The following is a 6018-nucleotide window of genomic DNA, read 5'->3' on the forward strand; positions in this document are numbered from 1 at the left end:
GGCTTTCTTAAAACGGCAATGGTTCATTGATACCAAAAGGTTTTCCAGGTTGGCTGAGGTGCCTCATACAGGGCTTGCCTGCACGCAGTCCGGGTAGTCTGTACCTCGGCCTTTCGACTTACACTTGATTTGACTTTGCCCTTCTGGGCGTTACTGGAGTGCGTTCTCTTATGGTAATATGGAAATTTTAGGGAATTTGGAAAACCTGTCCATTTGTTACCTCTGTGCTCCCCTTTCTTAGTGCCTCAGTGTCTTGCACTTTACTCTGCCCTCGTACGTTACTCTGCCCTCGTACGTTACCAGGAGGACCCACCCCAGGGTTAAACGAAGCTAAGTATAGTAGTCTGAAGGCGGTTTCCCGCCGCATGTCCATAGTAACACGGAGGCAGAATACTTTCTGTGCCCCATTTTCGAGAAGTCGAACCCTGGGGATTGGTCACTTCACCTCTGGTGTAAAGGTGGAGTGGGTTGTCGCGAGGTGGTCGGAGTAGGCCACGCTACATGAACGCAGTGAGGTACTTCCTTTGTTCCTCTTAGTTTTCCTTATTTACTGTTTTAAACCCTTATACCTCATTATGTCACGACTCATTTGGAGGATCACATTTGCCCTCCAGTGATATTATTTGCCTCTCTGTGTTACATGGTTTATAGGTTTTACTTGCTTCACACCTGCAGTGGGAGGTGTGGTCTATTGGGTGTTGTCGCCGCTTTCATGAGGCATAGCAGTGTGTGCCTACCTTTGGTTTATGTTTTCGCGTAGTGGCACACCTCTCGTGACGCCACTTTCGCGTTCTGTGTCAATACTCATGGTTGTAGATTTCGGTCATCTGTCCTGAGGAATGGTCGCTTCACCTCCGTTATTTGGGTGGAGTGGGCTGACATGAGGTGGCCAAGGTAGGTTGCGTTACGTGGTAGTGGGGACGAAATTTCCTTTGTTCCGTTCACTTTTAACTCTTTCATCCCCTTTTATTTTCTCTGTCATATGATTTTACAGGTTTACAATTTGTCTTGTTCTCATAGGCGATGGGATAATCTAGCCAGTTAAGTTACATTTGAGTGCGCCACCCTCCTGTGATTTCCTTTGGTTATTTGTTTCTTTGATTTATTTCTTTAAATCTTCTCTTGCCTCACACCTGCAGAGAGAGCTGAGTTTTCTACTGAGTGTTGTCGCCCCCTTGAGGCATAGCAGAGTGTGTCTACCCTTGGTACTCGTTTTTGCAATGGGTCTTGCCACTGGAAACACCACCTTTCACGTGCTGCGTCGACACTAGCAGATGGCAGCGTTATTGGTGTGGAAAAGGTCGGGCTGTAAGGGACTCATGTGTCCCAAAAAAAAAATTCTGACGATAATATTAAATTTAAAAAAAATAAAAAAACAAAAAAGTGTAGTACCTGTTCTTATTATATGTCCTGCATCGCAGAACCACAATATGAACTCATTTTTGGCTCACGACGGAGTGCTAAGGTCTTGCTCCACCTCTGTCGCGGGTTGGCCCAGCATTGCAGTACCGCCGGGATTGGCCCACCTAAAATTAATTAACACACAGCCTGAAATGGGTTAATATTCTGCAGTGGTCAGATATTCCGCTGGTAGCGAAATTTGTTGTAGTTGTCGATGTGCCCAGTAGTTAGCTGCTTACACACCACGTATTCTTTTAATTAATTTAAGATTATCTTAAGTATTTTTTTTCTTTTTTTGCGTTTAGCCAGACCCCTCTTGCAGCCGCATTACACCAGGCTGGCAATTTATGGGGGCACAGAACAGTGCCTTCAGATGCCTTGTTGGAGTCTCTTATGGTCCGGTCACAGATAGTTGTAAATAAATTTTTTGGAGCTATAGCCTTAGCTCGCCGTCGCCGTCGCCGTCGCCGTCGCCGTCGCACGCACGCAGAATACGTGTGTACACACACATATGCAGTATGCGGTTGACGATGTCAGCAGTCGGCTAGGTGTAGCTCGCGCCAGCGTGACGCTGCTGTGGGGCGGCCTCACAGCTTCTCCACAGCCCTGGGAGCTAGCGCCGTTCAAATGGAGACGCAGTTTACTTCTCGCAGTGCAGGGCAGTGCTAGGCTGTTGACGATTGCTCTCGTGAATTGTCGTTCGTTCTGGCACCTGCTTCTGCGACGTTTTCTATGGTCGCCTGTTGAGATATCGGCCCGTACCACCATGTGTCACTCCCACATGCAGAGAGCACATGCTGCAAGCATTTAGGCCATGCCATTTTCGAAATTCTTTATCGCTTCTCGGCCTTTTGGCTTAGAACCACCCCGCATCGGAGCGGTCCGTTTGTGCTCCGCAGCGGGTCGCGTGTCGTTTTTCGCTGTCGTGGTCGTTGATTTTCGCGTTTTTCAGCGTTGTTTTCTGCTTGGAATATGTCGAATCGATCGAACAGCATTCAATGCGTTTTTGATAGAGCAGCAAGACGGCCATCGGTCTCTGAGGTTCAGGAATGGATATTTGATGATTTTAACATACCCGAAAATGACATCGGTATTTTCATCTCGACTTTGATTAAAATCACACAGTATGTGACAGTGGTTGGCCGACCATAGAGACAAAAAAGGAAAAGCCAACCACCGAGAAACATATTAAAAACTCAGGCTAAAACTGTAGGCCAGAAGCCAGACTCAATACTAAATAAAAATACACACTTAGAGCAAATGATAAAAGTCCCCTGCCCGAAAAAAACGCAAAACTAAGCGTGTCATGGCAGTGTCATCTGTTAAAAGGGCAGGGAGCGTATCAGGCAGCGCAAATGTCTGCCTCACCACAGATAAAAGGGGGCAGGCCAACAAAATGTGGGCCACTGTCAAAGCCGCCCTGCAACAACAGAGAGGAGGGTCCTCGCGGCGCAGTAACTGACTGTGCGTCAACCGGGACTGGCCAATGCAGAGCCGACAAAGGACAACTGAGTCTCTGCGATTGACTCACATGGATGACCGCCACACAGTCGTCGTCTCCTTTATGGCACAGAGTTTGTTAGGGGTGGTCACACCACGCCATTCAGCATCCCATAGCGCGAAAACTTTGCGGCGTAAGACTGCTCGCAAATCAGTCTCCGGGAGGCCAATGTCCAGGTTTGGTTCACTGGTGGCCTGTTTGGCCAGGCGGTCAACATGTTCATTGCCCGGGATACCCACATGAATGGGGGTCCACACAAAGACCACAGAGCGGCCGCAACGGGCAAGAGTATCCAGGGACACCTGGACAGCTATCACCAGATGAGAACGGGGAAACACTGGTCGACAGCTCGTAAACTGCTCAGGGAATCGCCACAGATGACGAAGGACTCACCTGAGCAGGATCGGATATACTCTAGGGCACGAAAGATGGCGACCAGCTCAGCAGTAAAAACGCTGCAGCCAGCCAGTAAGGATCGCTGTTTATAATAGTCCCCCAGAGTTAGAGCATAACCGACCCAAACAGCGACCATCGAACCATCAGTGTATACAACGCCAGAGCCCTGATACGTGGCTAGCATGGAATAAAAGCGGCGGCGGAAGGCCTCTGGAGGGACTGAGTCCTTCGGGCTCTGTGCCAAGTCGAGCCGAAGGCAACAGCGAGGAACACACCATGGGGGTCTACGCAAAGGGGCCTGCAAAGGAAGTGGAACAGGGAAAAACCCAAGCCCAGAGAGAAGCTCTTTGACACAGACCACGATCGTACAACCTGACCGAGGCCGACGTTCTGGCAGATGGACGACCCATTGCGGTAACAGAAAACGATAATTTGGATGCCCGAGCAAGCTAAAAACATGGGCAGCATAAGCGGCCAGTAAATGTTGGCGCTGCAACCGCAGTGGAGGGACACCTGCCTCCACAAGTATGCTGTCCACAGGGCTGGTCCAGAAGGCACCAGTGGCAAGTCGTATCCCACTGTGTAGTATTGGTTCCAGCACCCACAATGCAGATGGGGATGCCGAGCCATAAGCCAGGCTCCCATAATCCAGACGAGACTGGATTAACGCCTGGTAGAGCCGTAAGAGGGTAGATTGGTCGGCGCCCCAGCTGGTGTGGCTCAAGCATCGCAGAGCATTAAGATGCCACCAACACATCTGTTTAAGCTGGCGAATATGTGGGAGCCAAGTCAATCAGGCATCAAAAACCACACCTAGAAACCAATGTGTCTCCACCACAGCAAGAAGTTCGCCGTCAAGGTATAGCCATGGCTCACGGTGAACAGTGCGTCGCCGGCAGAAATGCACGAGGGGTCTTGGCAGCCAAAAACTGGAAGCCATGTGCTACTGTCCAAGACTGCGCCTTGCGGATAGCGCCCTGCAGCTGACGTTCAGCAGCTGCAATGCCAATGGAGCTATAGTAGAGGCAGAGGTCGTCAGCATACAAGGAAGCTGTGACAGACGTTCCCACCGCCGCAGCGAGCCTGTTAATTGCAATTAAAAACAGGCAGACACTGAGGACAGACCCCTGTGGTACCCCGTTCTCCTGAACTCGGGAGGAACTAAGAGGGGCTGCGACTTGCACGCGGAAGGTACGATGCACCAGAAAACGTCATATGAAAATCGGCAGCGGACCCCGAAGACCCCAACCATGAAGGGTAGAGAGGATGTGATGGCGCCATGTCGTATCATACCCTTTCATAAGCTGCCCGATTCCTTTATTAATCCCAATAGCCACAGAGAGTGGGGGTTCACATCGCCGGAAACCAACCAAAGAGCAATACAGAGGAAAGGGTGAAGGCTGAGAAGTTGTCAGAGCTCTGCTAGATGGTAGAAGAAACCGCTGCAGTTCCACTGGAGGATGGTGTTGTCCATGGCTGAGAAAGGCGTGAAGGGACTGGGGAGGCAGATTACGCCACTGGGTCACCTGCTGCCACCGACTGAGCACCTGCGCAAGTGCTATCCATGGTGCCTGAGGGACTGGCGAGATCAAGGTCTTCAGCAGATGCCAAGATCTCCACCTCATCCTCAGATGCAGAGCTGGATGGTTGCGGTGGGGTGAGTGCCACCACAAGTTCTTTGACCTTAGAGGTCTTTCTCTTGGACTTCTCTCGCTGTACCTTGGGTTTCACCGGCTGGGAGGGCTTCACCGATTCAGTCTCTGGGACGGAGGAGGATCGCGAAGCCCTACGACCAGCCGCTGGTGTGAACTTATGCCACTGTCAGGCGTCATCCTTCCTGGTGGTGGAACCTGGGAAGGGAGGGACCCAAGAGACCCCTTGCGAGCGAGAGTAGCCAAAGAAGTTGGACGCTTCTCTGGCTGAGAAGCGGGGACGGATGTTCCTGATGGGTGGGAGGGTGTTGCTCCCAAGGTAGGTGGTGCAGGAGCAACAGGGTTGGTAGAGCCCCCCAATGGCAAGGGGGCATGTGGACTTGTACGGGTCGTCGATCCAGCTGGAATTCTCGGAACTGATGGTTGTAGCATGGTTGTTGTAGAAGCGGTATAGGAAGATGTCATTTCCACAGGATGTCATAGGTCAGTCGGTCCAGGGTCTTTTATTCCATGATTTTTCGCTCTTTCTGTAAGATCCTGCAGTCTGGCGAGCAAGGTGAATGATGCTCTCCACAGTTGACACAGATGGGAGGTGGGGCACATGGACTATTGGGATGTGATGGGCGTCTGCAATCTCGACATGTGAGGCTGGAAGTACAGCAGGAAGACATTTGGCCAAACTTCCAGCACTTGAAGCTATGCATTGGGGGAGGGACATAGGGCTTGACGTCACACCGGTAAACCATCACCTTGACCTTCTCTGGCAATGTATCACCCTCGAAGGCCAAGATAAAGGCACCGGTAGCAACCTGATTATCCCTCAGACCCTGATGAACGCGCCGGACGAAATGCACACCTCGACACTAACTGGCGCGCAGCTCGTCATCAGACAGCAAAAGTAGGTCCCTATGGAAAATAACACCCTGGACCATATTTAAACTCATATGTGGTGTGATGGTAACGTTAACATCCCCCACCTTGTCACAAGCAAGTAACCTTCGTTACTGGGCAGAGGATGCTGTTTTATCAAAACTGACCCAGAGCGCATTTTGGACAAACCCTCCACCT

The 6018-nt window shown here is 50.9% G+C and overlaps 1 pseudogene; it reads left to right on the forward strand.

Moving 5' to 3' along the window:
* Positions 1-1352: 1352 nt before the first annotated feature.
* Positions 1353-1531, forward strand: LOC126204791 (U2 spliceosomal RNA; annotated as a pseudogene).
* The last annotated feature ends 4487 nt before the right edge of the window (positions 1532-6018 follow it).

Source organism: Schistocerca nitens, chromosome 1 (genome assembly GCF_023898315.1).
Source record: "Schistocerca nitens isolate TAMUIC-IGC-003100 chromosome 1, iqSchNite1.1, whole genome shotgun sequence".
Classification (NCBI taxonomy): Eukaryota; Metazoa; Arthropoda; class Insecta; order Orthoptera; family Acrididae; genus Schistocerca; species Schistocerca nitens.